Here is a 21,265-nt window from a genome sequence, read left to right as displayed (position 1 = left end):
AGACCAGAGAGGGCTCCCTGGAAGGGGAAGCATCTGAGCTGGGCCCTCCACCATGGTCAGCAGTTTGAAAGTCAGTTGTTCAGGAAGAGAGGATGGTTCTACTCTGGAGCGCCTCACCAAGAGGTTTTACCATATATTGCTTCATTTAATTCACCGAGCAACCTTGGGGATGGCGAAAGCAGAGGAAGTGACTTATTTTACAAGATGAGGAAATAGGATCTTGGGACCAAGCCCAGACAGGGTAACTGTTCGGCCCCAGGTCAGCAGGCTGACAGCAGCAGGGTTGGGACTAGAACCCAGAGCTGTTGGACTCCTTGCCAAGTGCTCATCCTGTGGGTTCACAGAAGTCACTGGTTTGCTTTCCAAGATGCTGTGGAGAAGCTGTCAGCAGATTTCTAACATGAGGGATCTTGCAGAGAGGGCTCAGGACAGGGACCAGTGACTCACTCCAGGCTCCTCACTCGTTGGTCAACAGTAGGCAGTACCCAGAATAGAAAAAAAAAAAAAAAGAAAGAAAGCCTCAGACTTTTGAGTTTGAGGACTTGGGGCTGATCCCAGCTGGTCCCATGTCCTGGCTGTACAGCCTTGGGCAAAGCACTTCACCTCTCTGGGCCCTTCAGTTTCCTGCTCTGTCAAATAGGGACACTGTTCACTCCAGTACTCCCCATCTCCAGGGAGTTGAGAAACTGAAGCCATAATGGGCATGACCCACATAAACATTAGCTAGTATTATTTATAAGAAACTGGGGATTGGCCATACCACCAGAATGATGACAAGGACACTAGGACACTGCTCCTACTGCAAGCTAACTTAAACTGAGCCCTCACCAGGCCCAGTGGGAAGTGCTTTACATACGTTAATTCATCCAGTAAAGCGAGGACTTGAAAACATTAGCAGTAAAAGCATCATCAATATGTAAAGATAATGATGATGATAAAGGTATCTTGCAAAGCAAAGTAATTAAGAGATTCACAAGTCTTTAAGAGCAATTGGGGGCCATGCAGACTCTGTCCCCTGGACTCTTGACACAACTCTGGGCCTTTACTTCCTTCATCCTCCCGGTATAGGCAGCCAGCCCCTCACTCTCAGCGCCCTAGTCCCTGGAGGTTGTTCAGGCCCCAAGCCAGGCCAGCCTGCAGATTCCTATTCCCAGGCAGCTGGGCTGTGGCCCCAAGAGGGCGGCCAACAAGGGGCCTAGTAGCTTATCGCTCTGCAGCGACTCCCCAGCGGGCAGACTGTCTCCACTGCTGCAGAGCAAAGCTGATAAAGAGGACAGAGGCTTGTGTTTACTGGGGCTGAGTCTGGGGAGAGTCGGGCCTCCCAGGGGCGGCCCTGTCTCCTCTGGGAACAGACTGTCTGTTTGCGAGATACCATCACATTCCTGCAGCTTCGGCCACCCCAGGATGGACTGGGGGAGGGAGTGGCGGAGATGGGTGGGGAGGAGGCAATATGACAGCTGCGGCCCTCTGTTTCCCTGGGGCCAATGCTGAGGAGGCCTGAACTGGGTCCTCCAGGGGGATTCAGGTTTCCCAGCCTGATTGCCAAGTACTTTAGATCATTAATAGCCAACACGGGTACAGTACTCTACAGTTTACAAAGTATTTTCTCAACATTTCTCAGACCTTTGTGGGTCTTCCAGATAGTCTTCCATTCACATAGTCTGGGGTAATGTTTCATAGAAGGGAAATGCCCAGCAAGACTGGGGCAGGGGACCTGAGTGACCCACAGCTGACCAGGCCAACTCATATTCATAGCTAATACTTTTGAGTACTTACCATATGGCATGACTGCAGAGGCACTTAAGGTATATTAACTCATTTAATCTTTGCAACAGCCCTTATGAGGTAGGTGCTATCATTATATTCATTTTCCAGACGAGGAAATTGCATCAGACGTAGGTTAAGTAGCTTGCCTAAAGTCACACAAACAGAAAATGAGAGTGCTGGGAGTTGAACCCCAGCAGCATGGCTCCAGAATCCCCGCTGTACCCAATGTGCTACACAACCATCTTGAAGCAAGCTTGTGATCTATTTCTATTCTGTGTGCAAAGGCCGTGGGCATTTGCAGCTGCAGGAGGTGGCCTAGCTGGCTTTGGAATTAGAGCTGCATTCTACTGCCAGCAGTGACACTAATGAATGCTGTGGCAGAATCAGAACTCTGTGAGTCTATTTTCTCACCTGGAAAGTGAAAATAGCACCTGCCTTAGCAGAGAGTGTGAGATGTTGTATGTGAAAGATCTGGTACATAGGAGATTTTCATTAAAGAAGTACTATGACTACTTTGACAGAGGCACTGGGGAGGTGGCCTGTCCAAAATGGAAACTTCAGAAGAGTATCTCTTAAAAGAGAGACCCAATTACTCAGTTATGGGAGCACAGAGGAGGGGTGACTTCTAATAGGAGGGATCAGGGTGTCCTCAAAGGAGGCAGCATGAGCAAGTGGTTGGGACTCTGGCTTCAGAGTTGGGCAGACTTGAGTTCAAATTCCAATATCCAGCCCTTACTCACTGTGTGACCTTGGGGAGTTACTTCTTTGAGTATGTAAAGTGAGTACACTAAAAAATAACCTGTCCATAGGGTTGTGAGGAATGGATGAGACCATTCAAAGGTCAAAGAGACCTTCTGGGAAGAAGCTCTGGGCACAATGGCAGGCACCTAGTAAGTGCTCAATAAATGCTTCTGCCATTATTGTTTACAGGGGGTTAAGGAGATGGGAGTGAGGTAGGGTGGTGGGCAGAATAACGGCCCCCTAAAGATGTTGTGTCCTAATCCCTGGAACTTGTGAATGTGTTAGGTTACATGGCAAAGGGGAATTAAGGTTGCAGGTGGAATTAAGGTTGCTAATGAGCTGACTTTGAGATGGGGGAAATTGTCTTGGGTTATCTGATGGGGCCCTGCCTAATTGCAAGAGTCCTTATAAGTGACAGAGAGGCAGAAGAGGCAGTGTCAGAGTGATATGAGTGAGAAAGGCTCTACCAGCCATTCATGTCTTTGAATTGGAGGAAGGGGCCACAAGCCAAGAAATGCAGGCTGCCTCTGGAAGCTGGACAAGGCAAGAAAATGAATTCTCTCCTAGAGCCTCCTGAAAGGCAGGAAGCCCTGCCAGTGCTCTGATTTTAACCCAGTGACACCCATTTTGGACTTCAGACTCCCAGAACTATAAGAAAGATAATAAATGTGTTGTTTGAAACCACTAAGTTCATAGTAATTTGTTATAGGAGAAAAAGGAAAGTGATATAGAGTGCGAGTTGGTCCTTGAAGACTGGCAGGATGGTCACAGGCCAAGGTGGGGCAGGACAGCACAGGAGGAGGAACTGAGCCTTCAAAGGCCTGTGGGTGGCTGGGTGCACTGCATCACGCCTATAATCCCAGCATTTTGGGAGGCCAAAGCAGGTGGATCACCTGAGGTCAGGAGTTTGAGACCAGCCTGGGCAACATGGTGAAATCCCATCACTACTAAAAATACAAAAATTAGTCGGGCGTGGTGGCAGGTACCTGTAGTCCCAGCTACTCAGGAGGCTGAGGCAGGAGAATGGCATAACCTGGGAGAAGGAGGTTTCAGTGAGCCGACTGCACTCCAGCCTGGGTGACAGTGTGAGACTCAGTCTCAAAAAAAAAAAAAAAAAATAGGCCTGTGGGTTTGAAAGCACTCTTGGCTTTCCCAAGTGGGGAACACTTGGGAAAGCTCATATGACTCTTTGCAAAAATGGACATAATTCTCCATCATTCTCCATGCCTGCCAGTACCTATGCTCATTTGCAATGTAACTTGGTAACTCTTCCCATCAAGAGATAGAGTCTATTTCTCCACATCTTGAATCGGGGTTTGGCCCTATGACTTGCCTTGGCTAACCGTATGCAAATTCCAAGCTTGGGCCTCAGGAGACTTTGTACACTTTTGCATTTACTCTTGCTGTTCTTAGGCGGAACACTGCCACTGCCTAAAATCAAGCCCAGTGTAACCAGCAGCCTTGAAAATGGCTCCTGGCGTGAATGCCCTGTGTGATCCTCTCCCATTGAGTATGGGCTGGACCTAGAGACTCGCTTCTCACCAATAGAATACTGGTAAAGCAATGGGTTGGCTCTTCTGATATTGGGTTTTAAAAGGCTGTGTGACATCCATCTTGCGGTCCGTTTTTTGTTCCCTTGCCGAGGGAGTCCACTGCCATGTTGCGAACTGCCCTATGGAGAAGCCCAAATGGCAAGGAAATGATGTCTCTCCCCAGCAGCCAGTGAGGACCTGAGAGCTACCAAAAGGCACATAAGTGAACTTGGAAACAGACCCTCCCCATCTGATACTTTGACTGTAGCCTTGTGAGAGAGCCTAAGCCAGAGTATGCAACTCAGCAGTACTTGAATTCCTGATGCACAGAATCTGTGAGAAAATAAATGTGTATTATTTTTAGCTGTCTAATTTGTTACACAGCAACAGATAACGAATACACTTCTAGGCTAGTCTGCTGGATGATGAGTGACATATGGCCTAGTCACTTCCTTTCACCCAGCCAACACCCAGACAACCACCAGGCAAGTGAGTGAGACATCCTAGACCAGGGTGCTGTCAGCTGCTTGCAGACATGTGAGTGAGCCAAGCCTGGCCCACATCAGCAGAACTGGGCAATAACAGAAGTTGTTGTTTTAAGCCACTGAATTTTGGGGGTGATTATTTTACCCAGCAATAGCTGACCTCCATAGCCCGAGGGTTATGCATGTAGCAGGAACTGAAACCAGGAAACTGGGTAGGGGGCTAAGCATGGTGGGCTTTGATGATGGAATAAGGCATTTGGAATGGGGGCAGGTTTTTGAGCAGGAGAATAACATCGTGATCAGAGCTGTGGTAAAGGAAGTTTCTTGTAGCAGCAGGGAGTGGCATGAATCACAGGCAGGGTAATCACTTAGAAGGCTGCTATCATGAGGCAGATAAGCAGTGATGGAGGCCTGAAATTGAGTAAAGGGTTGAGGTGTGGAGAGAGTTAGAAGTGGAACCAATAGATCCTATTCTGTGTGGAATGGGGGACAGGGCAGAGGGAGAGGAGAAGGTGATACCCAGGTTTTGACCCTGGGATACTGAGTGGTTGGTGGTACTATTGACGGAGATGGGGAAGTCAAGATGGGGGATAGGGAGATGCATGCTATTTGGTGGACTGAGGGTTAAGTGCCAAAGAGACCTGGGAAAAGGCCCAAGAGACAGTGATTTAAGACTGCAAAGGGAGCTCTGTCCCAGTCCAGTGTATTGATCAGGTTTGAGGAGGGATAGAGAATAGCACCTTCTGGCTGGGTAACTGAAGGAGCTGGGCAAAGGATTATTGCAAAAGTATGGGAAGGGTTCGAGAATTGCATTAAGGGAGGTTGAAGTATCCTGGGGCTGGAAATGAGGGGGAGCTTGCTTCTTCTCCTAGGCCTGAGAAGGCAAGGGAGGGAGCAGGAACCGGAACCAGAGGAGGTAGAGTATGGAGAGTGCTGCCTGATGGAAGCTGTGGCCTTTGGCTGAAGATACAGCAGACTTATGGCAACCCAGCAAGGAGGGCACCAGGAGAACAAACACTTTGACCTCTCCCTCTTCCCATTCTGTGAGAACTTCTTTGGCATTCCCCATTAGCTAAGTCCACCCTGAAGTCAGACAGCAAGGTTGCCTATAGATGTGGACCATACACATCAGCCTTGCAGGACACAGAGAGGGTGGAGAAGGAGAGGGCCACACAGAAGATACCTAGCCACCTAACACATGGTGAAATTCCTTTAGCCCGTGTTAGCTGATGACCCTGTTCTGGGAAATGAGATTTGAGGAGAAACCTGGTAGGGAGTTTCTGGGTAAAAGTTTTTTACTCTTAGGAAGAAGACAGCAGGAGAGATGTTCTTCAGGGTGTCTGACGTGATGCCTGGAACTGCAGCAGCCATTTTGTAACAGCAAGGGAAGCCAGTGGAGGCAAAACTGACCCACTGTGGATGGAAATACAAATAGAAAGAACTAGGTTCTTGATTACTTCATGGAGCTTCTCTAAGAGCCTGTCCTACATCCAGGTTTTTGTTTTTTTTTTTTAACAAAATAATAAAGATTCTTATGTTTGAACCACTTTGAGTTGGATTTCCATTTACTTGCAGTCCAAAGCCTTCTTTTAATTTTTTTTTTTTTTACCCAAATAAAAGCACCAAAGCATTCTAATGGACATAGCTGCCATCCACCACGTTCAAGCCCCTGTGCAAGCTCTATTAGCTTCCACAGAGTACAGGTCAAGCCCTCCTGTTTCTTCTGCTGACCACAGATTTGCACTAACTGCGTCAGATTCAGTGAGAATTTCAAATCTTTTTTCAATCTATGACAAAATAAACAGACAGAAGTAGGTCATGGGGGTGCTCTTCCCTTAACTTAGGAGAAACTGAGGAGAAATCCAGCTAAAGGCAGTGGAGATAGTGAGGGCATTAATCTGAGTCTCTGGGATGGGCAGGAGAGAGAGCAGAGATAGGAGACTCGTTCCCATTACCCACCTCCCTGAGAGGTGTGGTGCATTCACAGAGACCCAGGTTCTCAGCCTTTGTTTCCCTGTCCATCAGCTAAAGGCTAAAGTGGGCCCCACCCAGTCTGGACATGCATCATTAGCACAGACTCCCCACATGGGGCAGGTGAGTAGGCCTCTATTTTTCAGCATGGGCTCCCCAGCCTCAGTGCTGTTGTATCTTCCTCCATCCAGGTTTTGCGGGACTTGCCTATATCCAGGTGTCAGAGTGAGCTCAGGGAAGGCTGGCCATCACTTGGGGTCTTTAGAGAGAGCCAGATGGAAATAGGAGAGGAAGCTGCTGTCACAGGGGCCACACTTAGCTCACCAGAGAAAGTCAGTTGGCATCAGCAGCTAGTATGATGGATTTACCATGCCCGCCTTGCCCACAGTGGAGTCCCAAAAGGTGGCCATCGTCAAATGACTGCACCCATAGTCTTCTGTGCTTCACCCTCTTCTGTGGGCTTCCCTGGCCTAGCATGCTCCCTACACCACTGGACTCTTCTCCATCTAAGTCATGTCATGGAAACCCCTCCAGAGCTGAAGACAGACAGATCTGGCTCTGAGTCTCTCTACTATCCCTTCTTAGATGTGGGGCAGGAAACTAGCCTCTGAGATTCATTTTTCTTATCTGTAAAGGAGGCTTTTACACTAATTACCTGAACAAATTTATTGTGAGTTTCACATGAGATAATGACTAATATTTTCAAAACATAACCATCTAGCATTCCATTCTTTCAATATCCTCTCCACTAGAGGTCAGCGGGGCAGGAAATCTGACAAAATCATCTGTTCATGAGGCATAAAGATAATAATAGTGTTAATAGCTAAAATTCAATGGGCATATACTGTGTGCCAGGTACCATTCTAAGCACCTTATTTATATTGGCTCAAATAGACTCAAGTATTACCTCCATTTTACAGATGAGGAAACTGAGGTTAATTTGCCTACAGTAATACAGGTATGAGAGGGCAGAGCTGGGCTTTGACCCCAGGCAGTCTGTCTCCAGAGCCTGTGCATTTAGCTGCTGTGGGGCCTCAGAGCTACCAATGGTGTTTGAGGATGGTACTGACCCCTGTCGAGAGGCTTCTGTAGAGGCAGGTAGTGTAGGGTAGTCAGGGTGCACAGGCCTGGCAAGTTGTCAGAACTGGCTTCAAGTCCAGGGCTCTGCTTCCTAACTGTGTAACACTGGGGAAGTTAGTTAACCTCTCTGAGCATTGATTTTCTAACTAGAAGTGGTAAGACTTGAATTAAATTAAAAAACAAAAACAAAAACCCAACCCTGACACAAATCCTAGTCCTAAGAGGCTGTCCTCAAAGGATTCCACCCCACCTGCTCTGTTCCCCATTCATGGCTAGGTTGGTTGAGGGAAGGGTCCACAAGGATCCACAAGGAAAGACCACTCAATCAGAGGAGGCATGTGAGCTCCCTGAGAGCAGGGGCTTGACTTTCCACCCAGAAGCCTCCTCCCATGCCTCTGACATATGAACGTGCGAAAGAGTGAAATAATGCATGGAAAAAAGAATGAGTAGGAGGGCTAGAAAGAGGGGGAAATTTCACCCACAGAAAAAAACCCAAAGGAGGGTTTTGTGCAATTCCAATGATAATATCCAGGATGCAAGATGGCAGGTTAGTCAGGATAAGCTAGGTAATGCTGTGGTAACAAACACCCCTCCAGTCCCAGCAGCTTTCCAACAAACATGTTTATTTCTTGTTTATGCACTGTAAGACAGGTTACCAGGGCGCTCTGTTCTTCCAAGCTACTCGAAGATCCAGCTGAAGGAAGCTCCACGTTGACATACTTTTAGAACGGTGGCTGCAGAGAAAAAAGGATGTGACAAACCCCACACTGGTTCTGAAGTTGTCTGCCCAGAAATGTCTTACATCCCTTTTGCTCATCCTTTCTGCTCGTATTTCATTGGCCAAAACAAATTATATGGTCACACTTAAGTTCAAGTGGATGGGGAAGTACCATCCTTACAGAAATGACAGAACTGGCTGTTTTCTTTATTATTATTATTACTTTCTTTTTTGAGACAGAGTCTCACTCTGTTGCCAGGCTGGAGTACAGTGGCGCGATCTTGGCTCACTGCAACCTCCACCTCCCAGGTTCAAGCAATTCTCCTGCCTCAGCCTCCTGAGTAGCTGGGAGTACAGTCATGTACCACCATGCCCAGTTAATTTTTGTATTTTTAGTAGAGACAGGGTTTTGCCATGTTGGCCAGGATGGTCTCAATCCCTTGACCTCATGATCGGCCCGCCTCGGCCTCCCAAAGCGCTGAGATTACAGGCGTGAGCCACCACGCCCAGCCAGGACTGGCTGTTTTTAACAGGCCTAATCACCACCATTCGTGGTATAGGCCAGAGGGCCACTTGGGCTGATTGCAGCTCACAGACATGGTTTGTTTGGCCTGCTCAGTGTTTTAAATATTTTTATGTGGTTTCTAACATTTTTGACATCATAATATGTCATATACAAATCTGTATACCTGGCTACATTTGAAATTTGGACTATTAGGTGACAGTGAGTATCTTAGTCCATTCAGGCTGCTATAATAAAATACCATAGACGAGGTGGTTTATAAACAGCAGAAATTAATTTCTCACAGATCTGGGAAGTCCAGGATCAAGGCGCTAGCAGATTTGGGGTCTGGTGAGGTCCCTCCTGGTTCGCAGATGCTTGTCTTTTTGCTGTGTCCTTACTTGACAGAAGGTGGAGGGAGGTCTCTGGAGCCTTCTTTATAAGGTCACTAATCCCATTCAAGAGGGCTCTACCCTTGTGACCTAATCACCTCCCAATGCCTCACCTCCTAATATCATCACATTGGTGATTAGGTTTCAACATGTGAGTTTTGCAGGGACACAAACATTCAGTCCATTGCAGTAAGCCCAGTTACTCTGACATGGATTAAGTTGGGCCAATTATAACACAAAAACTAAAAATAGCAGTAGCTTAAATGAGATGGATGCTTCTTTCTCATATAAAAGAAGTCAGAAGATTAATAGACAGCCCAGGCCTGGCATGGGAGACTCAAAAAGCCATCAGGAACTTATGCTCCTCTCTCTTTCTGTTCTTCCATCTTCAGTGTATGGCTTATTTTTTTGTTGTTGTTGAGGTGGAGTCCTGCTCTGTCACCCAGGCATAATCTTGGCTCACTGCAACCTCTGCCTCCTGGGTTCAAGCAATTCTTCTGTCTCAGCCTCCTGAGTAGCTGGGATTACAGGCGTGCGCCACCACGTGCAGCTAATTTTTGCATTTTTAGTACAGATAGGGTTTCACCATGTTGCCCAGGATGGTCTCGAACTCCTGACCTCAGGTAATCCACCCACCTCGGCCTCCCAAGGTGCTGGGATTACAGATATGAGCCACGGTGCCCAGCCCAGTGTATGGCTTTTCTCTGCAAAAGTCGCTTCATGGTCCCTGATGACTTTCAGGGCTCCAGCTGTCACATCTACAACCTAGGCCAAAGAAGGAAGGTTGAAGGCAAAAAAAAGGTGCTTCTCGGCTGACTCAGCAACCTTTATGCAGTCTTTCCAGAAGTCTCACACAATGCTTCTATCTACATCTTACTGGCCAGAAATAGTCACAGGGCTACACTGAGTGCAAGGGAGAGAGTAGGGGTAGTTATGTGACTGTGCTCAGGCCAAGGTAGTCTTTTTTTCCAGGACAAAATTGGCCCAGTTAAAAATAATTTAAATAAAAACAATCATTCTTGTATTAAGGAGAAAAGGGAGAATTGAGGTTGTCAATTGAGGTTGTCTCTACCTTGGGCCTGCAGTCCTGATTGTGGAGAAGCATATGCTTTACTAACGCTGGGCCTGAGCTCACCAATTGGCCACAGACCCCACCATGGCTTTATACCTTTCTTTCTTTCTTTCTTTTCTTCCTTCCTTCCTTCCTTCCTTCCTTTCTTTTTCTTTTTTTTTTTTTTTGAGACGAGTCTGGCTCTGTCACCCGGCTGGAGTGCAGTGGCGCAATCTCCACTCACTGCAAGCTCCGCCTCCCAGGTTCACGCCATTCTCCTGCCTCAGCCTCCTGAGTAGCTGGGACTACAGGCGCCCGCCACCTCGCCCAGCTAATTTTTTGTATTTTTAGTAGAGACGGGGGTTTCACCGTTTTAGCCAGGATGGTCTTGATCCCCTGACTTCGTGATCCACCCACCTTGGCCTCCCAAAGTGCTGGGATTATAGGCATGAGCCACCGCACCTGGTCGGCTTAATACCTTTCTAGTACTCAGTGTCAGTTACGATTCATCTTTGGGCTTATGTTGGCTTTTTTTTTTTTTTTAAGTGAAACTAAGAGGAGAAAGAAATATTTCCTATTCTTATGTCTCTTTTAAAAATCAAAAGAGCAAAGGATATACCAAGAGAGTCATATATTTCAGGAAAAGCAAAAAAGGAAGCATATTTCTTTGGGGAAGGGAAAAATATTCCTAGCTGTGTATCATGCAAATAAGGTGCATTGAAAACATGCAGCTTATCACATTATCATGAAATGACTGACTTGCTTTACTGACCACTCTGGCCTGGCAGGCATTTTACTGGGTGGGTAGCTCTCTGGAAAGACAGGGGGCCTCAGCCTCCCTGGCTCTGCACAGTGCATCCCTCTTCCTGGGAGGAGGACAGCCCTGTTTTGTCCAACCCCTCTTACCCCTCATTTGGAATTATCTCACCCTTCTTTGTATTCAGGGCTTATTTTGAGCAAGTTCAAAACTGCCTTGCAAAGTTCAAGATCATTATGGCAGGCAAAAATGCAGTGAAATAGCACACCACTGTCAGTTAATTACTAAAAATCCTTTAATAGCTGACATTATTATAAATTATATACCCATGATGACAGGGACAATTGGGCTCTCTGTTTTTCTTGCCCTGCATTGGAACCCCAAACAATGCTGTCTTGTTGGGGAGAATGACCTGGATGCACTTGCAGGCAAGTTGGGAGTTTACATGGGCTACCTTTGCTGACCACACAGGCCCTGGTCCTCTGAGGACACCCTGCTCCTGGGTGGGGATGAGGCAGTTGCCTGACAAGGCCCCAGAACCAACCCTCCCTCCATTTCCACCCCACTTCTCCACTGCTATTGCTACAGGAGTATCTTATTCTTGAACCTCCCAACTCCCTCTGCTCTGCTCCCTATTTTTCTGCCCATCTAGGCCCAGCTCAAAGAGCCCCTCTTCCAGGCAGCCTCTCCTTATTCTCCCTCCCAAAGCTGCAGACTCATGGTAGGTAGATTCTTTTGTCTTTTGTGTCAGGTGTGTAAAGCATACATCTTAAATGTAAACCTTGATGATTTTTTACATATGTATATACAATTTAACCTTTTTCCAGATCGAAATGTATATACAATTTAACCTTTTTCCAGATCGAAATGTATATACAATTTAACCTTTTTCCAGATCGAAATGTATATACAATTTAACCTTTTTCCAGATCGAAATGTATATACAATTTAACCTTTTTCCAGATCGAAATATATATACAATTTAACCTTTTTCCAGATTGAAATGTACATCCTTTCTTAACTCAAAAATGTTACTGTAAGAATCCCCTCAGGAGCAGGTAAAAAATGCAGCCTCTGGCCTAACCCAGAGATGCTGATTGAGTGGGCCTGGGATGGCCGAGGAGTCAACAGGTTAGCTATACCCAGGCCTTCAGGTAGAGGCACCTGTGGTCCACCCTTGCAGAAACCCACCCAATGCTTCCTGGGATAAGTCCTGAGTCTTCTTAGTTACTCCCCTGTTGGGGGGTGGGGCATGCTCTGGTCCCTTTTATCCGGGGGCCCAGAAAGGTTTTGGGTTGAAAGCAGCAACCGCAGGGCTGGATCCAGGCTGGATGCAGCCTGAAACTGCATTTTGGGAAGCCGTCTTTAAGAAAATAATACTTTGTTGGGCACAGGGTCTTGTAAGGGCTTCCTACAACTGATGTTTGCCCACTTTCAATCCACTCAGGCGGCCACCAATAATTCATGGTCTTAGAAGTTGTTGAGGTGAGAAGTTGTTTACCAGACAAGACAGATCCACTCCCCAGCTCACCCCTTCCATCCACAGGTATAGCCATGGAGATCTTGGGCCCTGCCCCATATTAGAATGACCTCGGGGAGCTAAAAAAGCAAAAATAATCAACACACTTGGGCCCCACACCAAATATTCTGATTAAATTGGTTTGGGATGGGGATTGGGCTTTAGTAGTTTTTTAAAACTCTCAGGTGACTCTAATACACAGCCAAAACTGAGACCCACTGAGCAGAGACTTGATTCTGAATTTTAATCTTTCCTTATCTGCTCCAGACTCACACTAAGAGAATGCCAAGTGAATGCACCTCCCACCACTACCGTCCACCTCTCCCTCTGCAGGGGCTGGGACTCCCGGCTGTGGTCAGTGTTCTCAACACCAACCATGTACCTGGCCCACCTCCAGTGCACCCCTTCCATTTTGGGGACAAATCAACCAGTAGTAATGGGCGTTATTAGGCATCATACATTATTTCTAATCCTCAGGGCAACCCTGCGTTTTAGCAGGGAGGACACTGAGCTCAAGAAGCCTTAGTGATTGCTTTACAGTGGTCCAGAGGATAAGTGCTGGAACTGGGATCAAATCCAGGTCTTCATGGCTCCAAAGCCAATGTATATTTCCCTGAGCCAGGCTGCTCCTAGAAGCAGTGCCTGTTTACTAAATACAATTGCCCAAGGTACAGGCCCAGGGCTGGCTTATCCATTAGGTACAGCCGGTCCAGGGCCTAGGGCCCATGATATCTTAGGGGGTCTATACAATGTTTTAATTTTAATTGTATTTAAAGCAATAATAATGGTAATCATAAATATATAACAACGAATCCAGCCTGGATTTCATTTGTCTTGATGCCAATACACTAGTGAAATATATGTTTTAAAAATAGTATGGGAGAAGGGGCCTGTGAAGACAGTGTCTAAGGCCCAGGGAAGTCATAATACCCTGGAGGGCACTGGTGACTATGTCCTTCAGCTCCTTCCAGAGCATGGCTCAGACTAGTGGGAATTAAGCAAGGAATGTTTATTACACACTTTCTGTATGCCTCATTCTGGGAAGTAAATAAGAGCATAAAGCCTGTCCTGGTCTGCCTAGGAAGAGGAGATGTACACACAGGAAACTAAAAGCAAGACAAGACAGGATGCACATTCTGACTGTCGGCAGTTCTTACTTAGATCTCTTCTTGTTTTTGTCGTTTCATTTGTCAGTTAGTCAATGTTCTGCTTTGCAGGTTACTGAATTGTTTTATGTACTTAATGATTTAATCAACAATTATTTTGTTGATTTCTTCCTTTCTTTAACAAATATTTACTATTTTAATAATATATTTATTATTTTAAAATACGTGTGTGTGTGTGTGTGTGTGTGTGTGTGTGTTTGAGGTTTGAGACAAGGTCTCACTATGTTGCCAAGCTGGAGTGCAGTGGTTCTTCATAGGCATGGTCAGAGCACATTTTGGCCTCAAACTCCTGGCTTTAAGCAATCCTCATGCCTCAGCCTCCCGAGTAGCTGGGATTACCACTGTACCTGGCCCTGATTTAATTGTTTTTGAATGGGTAATTCAGCTCATGGTGCAAACATTCAGGAGGTATGGAAGGATAGATACCAAGAAGGCTGAGGGCAGGAGAGAGAGAGGTCTCTTTTGTACTGACTCTTTGGTCTGTCTTATATTTTGTACCAAGTTCAAGTATTACCTATTTATTAGAATAAAAATAAGCAAGCAAACAAAAAACCAGATGGGTATGGGTTGAAGACTTTATTCACCCAGCTTTCCAGTCTTCTGGTTTCCTTCCCCAGAAGCAACCATTTATACCAGCTTATCATGTATCTTTCCAACATTTCTGTGTGTACAAGCCTATATGCTTTTAAACATTTCAAGCAAATTGTAGCACACTGTATACATCGTTGTTAATGTCTTGATTTTTTTTTTTTTTCCCCGAGAGGGAGTTTCACTCTTGTCACCCAGGCTGGAGTGCAATGGTGTGATCTTGGCTCACTGTAACCTCTGCCTCCTGGGTTCAAGTGATTTTCCTGCTTCGGCCTCCCGAGTAGCTGGGATTATAGGCATGTGCCACCATACCTGGCAAATTTTTGTATTTTTGGTAGAGATGGGGTTTCACCATGTTGGCCAGGCTAATCTTGAACTCCTGACCTCAGGTGATCTGCCCGCCTCAACCTCCCACAGTGCTGGGATTACAGGCATGAGACACCACACCCGGCCTGTGTTGATCTTTTTATACAGGGCCCCCCCGTCCTTCTTCTTCAACAGTTGGGTGATATACCTTAATTTCTTTAACTACTGCTAATTTCTTTATCTTGTATTGATAAAGTTAAGGTTGTTTCCAATCTCTTTATTTTTGCTATAAAGTAACCTTATGGAGCCTAACTCCCCGCTTTCAGTTATACAATACATGACCATATACAGGTATCATTTCACTCATATGCAAGCACATCTCTATCGTATATGTATAAACTGGAATTGCAGGGTCAACATATGGGCACTGCTGTGGGGGGGGGGTGGTACAATTTCTTTGGAGTACCCAGTTTAACTTTTGATATCTATCAAAAGTTAAGATCTGTCTCCTCTCCCTAAAACAGAGCACCTCCTGGGTGCTGGGTTAGGGGTGCAGAGATGAGGACTCAGGCTTTGCTCTTGAGGGTCTCTCCAATGTGGACAAATCATCTCCAGCCCTAGGAAGTAGGAATGTAAAATGCCAGGGCAGTGCAAGGAAGATAACCTTGGGCTAGTCACTGGGGAGAAAGGGGGAAAAAATTTTGCCCAGAGGAAAGGGAGAAAGGACATTCCAGGCAGATGGACCAGCAAGTGCAAAGTTTGGGATATTAGAGAGCAGGTGGGGCACTTTGGGGTGTTCCAGAGAGCAGCCCTCACTTGCTCAGGATTCATGTAGTAGAGTGGCGGGGAGATGGAGTGGGACCTGCTCCTAACAGGGCTGGGAGGTTACTCTTTAGCTTGTTAGCCACAGGGATCCACTAAAGCATTCTCCATCAGGAAGTCTGATAATCAGAGAGGACTGCTAGAAGGCTCTCTCTGGCCATGTTATAAAACAGTGATTGAATGCAGACATTTTTTCAAATAAACTCCTAGTACCTGAAGGGCAGGGCTCCCTGCACTAACTACCTTTGGCCCATAGTAAGTGCCCAGTAGGAATGCTCTGTTGAATTATAGCCGAGCACCAAAATGTGACACATCTCTGGTTATCATTCTCAACTGAGGGCTTCTACAATCCCCCAAAGGTTAGAAAAGCGAACCTGCTCCAGGAGGGTGAGGTCAGGTCTGTGATCAGTCTGTTCAGGGTCTGATGCTGCTCACAGTGACCATGACATGCTTCAGAAGTTTCCCATCTCTGCTCAGAACTCATGAGAACTGTGCATTCTATTCCCTGATATATCTGGGTTAGCTTGAATATTAAAGATCAAATATACTACAAATGTAATATAAAAAATAAATTTCCGGGTCGGGCTTGGTGGTTCATGCCTGTAATCCCAGCACTTTGGAAGGCCAAGGCCAGTGGTTCACCTGAGGTCAGGAGTTCGAGACCAGCCTGGCCAACATGGCAAAACCCCGTCTCTACTAAAAATCCAAAAAATTAGCTGGGCATGGTGGGGGCACCTGTAATCCCAGTTACTCGAGAGGCTGAGGCAGGAGAATCGCTTGAATCCAGAAGGCGGATGTTGCAGTGAGCTGAGATCACGCCATTCCACTCCAACCTGGGCGACAAGAGTGAAACTCCATATCAAAAATAAAATAAAATAAAATAAAACAAATAAATTTCCCCAACATCTGTGAATGAAGTAAGCTCTCCAAAAAAATCCCTTGATTCCAAAAGGCCCCACATTAGCCCAGTTTGAGGAGGATGGAGTTAGGTAATGCAGGCTGACAGTCCTCACCCTGGCCTCTGTACAACTGCCTCCATCCCTTTTAACAACCATGAAACTCACTGCACTTTGCTCATTCATGCCTCCATCCATTCATTCATTCATTCATCCATGCAACATTTTTGAAGGCTGACAATGCCCAGGACATTGCCCTCCCCTGTGGGTACACAAGGAGCAGAATAACAGTGGCAGCTCTAAATCCTTTGTACATATTATCTCAGTCAACTCTCACAATGACCATATGAGGTAATAACCTTATTAATCAGCTTATTGAGCTGCTGAGTCCTACAGTGTGCCAGAACTTTATTCATTTAACTCCCACCCTGGTCAAGTTGGTACACTTTACAGGTGAGGGAATTGAGGGTCACAGAGGTTAAATATTTTGCAGGGTTGCTATTAGTTCAGAGGCTTAACTTGGTAATGACTGACTCCATGCTCATTTCAGTAATAAAAACTACTTTTGATTGAGCCCTTACTAGATGCCAGACACTGCGCTAAGCATTTTGATCTTCAAAACAACCTCCTTATATTATTATTACTATTACCAGCAAAAGATTAAGCATCAATGACATGAGTATACTGTTCAGATGTTCTTTTATACTTTCAAAGATGTGACAGCAAATCATGCTGGCTCTATCTTTAGGATATATAAAATGTCTAGGATCCGCCCGGCGCGGTGGCTCAAGCCTGTAATCCCAGCACTTTGGGAGGCCGAGACAGGCGGATCACGAGGTCAGGAGATCGAGACCATCCTGGCTAACATGGTGAAACCCCGTCTCTACTAAAAAAAAAATACAAAAACTGCCGGGCGAGGTGGCGGGCGCCTGTAGTCCCAGCTACTCGGGAGGCTGAGGCAGGAGAATGGCTAAACCCGGGAGGCGGAGCTTGCAGTGAGCTGAGATCCTGCCACTGCACTCCAGTCCGGGCGATAGAGCGAGACTCCGCCTCAAAAAAAAAAAAAAAAAAAATGTCTAGGATCCAACTGCTGCTCCCCCACGTCCACTGCTCTCACCCTGGTCCAAGTCACCATGGCCCCTGGCCTGGACCACTGCCGCAGCCTCCTACCAGGCCCTTCTCCCACCCTGCCCTTGCAGTCAGTTCATAAGGCAGTTCAAGGGAGGCTCTTGAAACAGAAGGGAGATCCTGTTCCTTCTCTGCTCAGAACCTCCAGGGGCTCCCAAGTCACTCAGATGACAAGCCAAAGACCCAACAATAGCCTATATGAACTTACAATCTGCCCCCAATATTACTTTGATCTCATCACTTTTTTGATGGTCCTGGAATGTGCCAGGTCTGCTCCTATTTCAGGGCTCTTGTACTTGCTGTTCTCTGCGGCTGTGACATTCTTCCCCCCGATAGCGTCATAGATAATTTCCTCCCCACTCTACCCCCACCAGCAATACCTAGCTCAAATGTCACCTTCTCAGGGAAGCCTTCCCTGACCACTTTCTTTAAACCACAAACTGCCATCTCCCAACATCCCTTTCTCTTCTTCTCTGCTTTATTTTTGACCTCAGCACCTTTACCTTCAATACACTGGCTACCTGGTTATTTTGTTATGATCTTCCCCTTAGACTCCTTGAGCTAGGAATGTTTGTGTTTTGCTTACTGCAGGATGGCTAGCACCTAGAGGAGGGCCTGGCACCCAGTAGGAGCATTTTCCAAGGGAGAGAGGGTCTAGCGCATTCATCAGAACTTCAGAAGAGTTGTTTACCACTGCCCACGGGTGCCCAACTCTCCCATTTGGGGCTATGTTGACCAAGCAGATTTACCCTCCAAAGGGAGAGACAATACCACTTAGCCACTAGGGCCTATAGTTAGTCTACAAAATTTGGGCCATAGGAGTTAATAAGTGGGACCCTGGTTTATCCATCAGTTTCTTATGAAGTGGGTCATGATGACTCAGTCTCCCTGCCAATCCACCTGCCTATAGCAAGAGGTGGCCCTGATCCCCTCTGCGATGTCTCTGTTCATAAGTGGTAGCCCCTAAATACTGCCTTTTCCCACCACCCAGAAGTAACCTTCCCTTGCATAATTTTTGCTGTTTCATGCCTTGTGCCTTCCCAGTAATGTGGGACATTTCCCAAGGACAAGGGACTGGTTTTCTTTTCTAGGACTAGGTGTTAAGAAGATGCAAACACATCTCAGGCAGCTCTGGGTTCAAGTTTCAACTCTGCTACCTACTTGGTGTGTGATCTGTAACAAATTATTTAACCTCTGTGTTTCCTCCTCTAAAAATATGGGTCTAGGAAGAATAAAACCTTCTTCACTGTGTTGTTGGTGGGATATGATGAGATACTGATGTGCTTGGCACAGGGATAAGCATGGAGTTCAGTTAAGTGGGGGATTTTATTTCAACCACCCTACAAATATTTATTGAGTGCCCACTATGTGACAGGCATTGAACTAGGGACCAGGAAGAAGAAATGGGGCAAGTGCTGTCTTATGTGATTTAGCTTTTCAATGGTACAGGCAGAATGGCATCAAATGGCCTGTCTGTGACTCCACTGCCTCCACGCTGCTGTGGGTGGCCTGGGCCTGCTACTTTCAGCATCTCATCCCTTGTGGAGCTTACATCCCAAAGGCAGAGGAGAACAGATAAGACTGTACGGTTTTGAACTGGGACAAGCCCAGTAAAGGGGAAGCATAGAGTTCTTTGGGGAAAATACTGGAATAAGAGAGTGGGGGCACATTTCAATCTGAGGGGGTCAGAGTTACTTGTGAGTTAATTTGTGAGTAACTCGGGTGCAGAGACCTGTGGATAAGCATCAGGGACCCCACCTGCTTCCTTTCCTCTCTGTTCCCTGCATTCCTAGGGATTTGGAGCTTGCTCTCCAGTCTGGCAGTCTCGAGGGAGGGTGTTCTTGGGCTGTAGCATGGCCCTGCCCTGCTGGGCCCCACCATACACACCCTCTAGTGGCCACAACACATGCCACGCATTAGGCTGAATGGGCCCTAGGAATCCAAGGACAGGAGGACTGTCACTGCTCTTCCCATCCTGACATTATCTCCACTCAGATGCAGTGGCCCTGTAAAGAGGGCTGCTTCTAGGTCCTCTTGTCACTTAATTTTGTCAACCACCTCCAGCATGATTCTTATTCCACTGCACAGATGAGAATCCCAAGGCTCGTAGAGTTGAGGGAGGTAAGTAGGGTCAGTACTGAATTTAGGTCCACCAGACTCTGGTTTCCGTGAGCTTCAGGTGGCATCGCTCCTGAGCACATCAGGAACAATGCCACATCTCCCAGTGAGCAAGAGATGATGCCAGATTTTGCCCATTACTGCCCAGCAAAGAAGACAAGTCTCCCCAGAAAGGTCACTGCTTCAATCTCTCCTTGGTCTGAGGCTGTTGGGGCATCTCTCAGGGCATTCCTCCAGGAACTCTGCAGATTGGGATGCCATGGTACCTCAGAGAGGCATGGAGGTGGAAGTGGGGAGAAGGGAGCCCCTAGGGGTACGTACGTGCTGAGCATCTGTGGAAGCACACACGTCCCTGCCCTCAGGAGGTCCTGCAGGTTACCTGTGGATAATCCTTCCTGCCGGCTCATTTCCTTTACTTCCCATTACACAAGCATACCCCTTCTTCAGCCAAACTGGCTGGGTTTTAATCCGGCATCGGCCACTAACTACAAGCTTGTGCAAGTTACTTTTGGCAGGCCTTTGTGCCTCAGTGTCTTTATCTATAAAATGACTGTAACAGGCCGGGTGTGGTGGCTCATGCCTATAATGCCAACACTTTGGGAGGCCAAGGCAGGCGGATCACTTCAGGCAGGTCAGGAGTTCGAGACCAGCCTGGCCAACATGGTAAAACCCTGTCTCTACTAAAAATGCAAAAATTAGCCAGGCATGGTGGTGCACGCCTGTAGTTCCAGTTACTTGGGGGCGCTGAGGCAGGAGAACCACTTGAACCCGGGAAGTGGAGGTTGTAGTGAGCCAAGATCGCACCACTGCACTCCAGGCTGGGGACAGAGTGAGACTCCGTCTCAAAAAACAAATAAGAAATGGTGGTAACAGGCCGGGCGTGGTGGCTCATGCTTATAATCCCAACACTTTGGGAGGCCGAGGCGGGTGGATCACTTCAGGCAGGTCAGGAGTTCGAGACCAGCTTGGCCAATGTGGTAAAACCACATCTCTACTAAAAATACAAAAATTAGCCGGGCATGGTGGTGCATGCCTGTAGTTCCAACTACTTGGGAGGCTGAGGCACGAGAATCACTTGAGCCCAGGAAGCAGAGGCTGCAGTGAGCTGAGATCATACCACCGCACTTCAGTATGGGGACAGAGCAAGGCTCTGTCTCAAAAAAAAAAAATACATTAAATAAAAAATAAAAATAAAATGGTGGTAACAACCATACCTATCCCCAAAGTGTTGTTCTGGGGCCTCAACCCCTGACACTTTTGATTCAGCGGGTGGGCCTTTGAACCACATTTTGGAAATCCCTGCCTGAAGAGTATAGTCTGGCAACACAGACCTACACACCACTTCCAGCCAGAGGATGAGCAGGCGTGCTGGTTCATGCCTCTCTGGTTTCAGCATGTTAGCATTGTCAATGCCATCCTCATTTTAGTGGCATGTTACACAAGTGAGTTCCTGTGCCTCAGTTTTCCTCATCTGTAAGTGGAGACAATAATAGTAACTATGTTAAGTCCTTATATATTAATAATAAAAGTAACTATGTTAAGTGTTGTGAGAATTAACTAAGTCCTGGAACATTGCCTTGACCATAGTAACGACTCAATACGTATGAACTATTATTATGGTAACCCACAGTCAAAGATAATCCACAAAGAGCAGACACGGGGATAAAAGAAAATACACTGAGTTTCTCTTTGTATTTTAAGATGTATTAATTTCCCCAGGGGCGAA

The sequence above is a fragment of the Trachypithecus francoisi genome, unplaced genomic scaffold (genome assembly GCF_009764315.1).
Source record: "Trachypithecus francoisi isolate TF-2019V2 unplaced genomic scaffold, Tfra_2.0 Lachesis_group3, whole genome shotgun sequence".
NCBI classification, from domain to species: Eukaryota; Metazoa; Chordata; class Mammalia; order Primates; family Cercopithecidae; genus Trachypithecus; species Trachypithecus francoisi.
The sequence above is the reverse complement of the archived record's forward strand: the minus strand, read 5'-3'. Positions refer to the sequence as shown.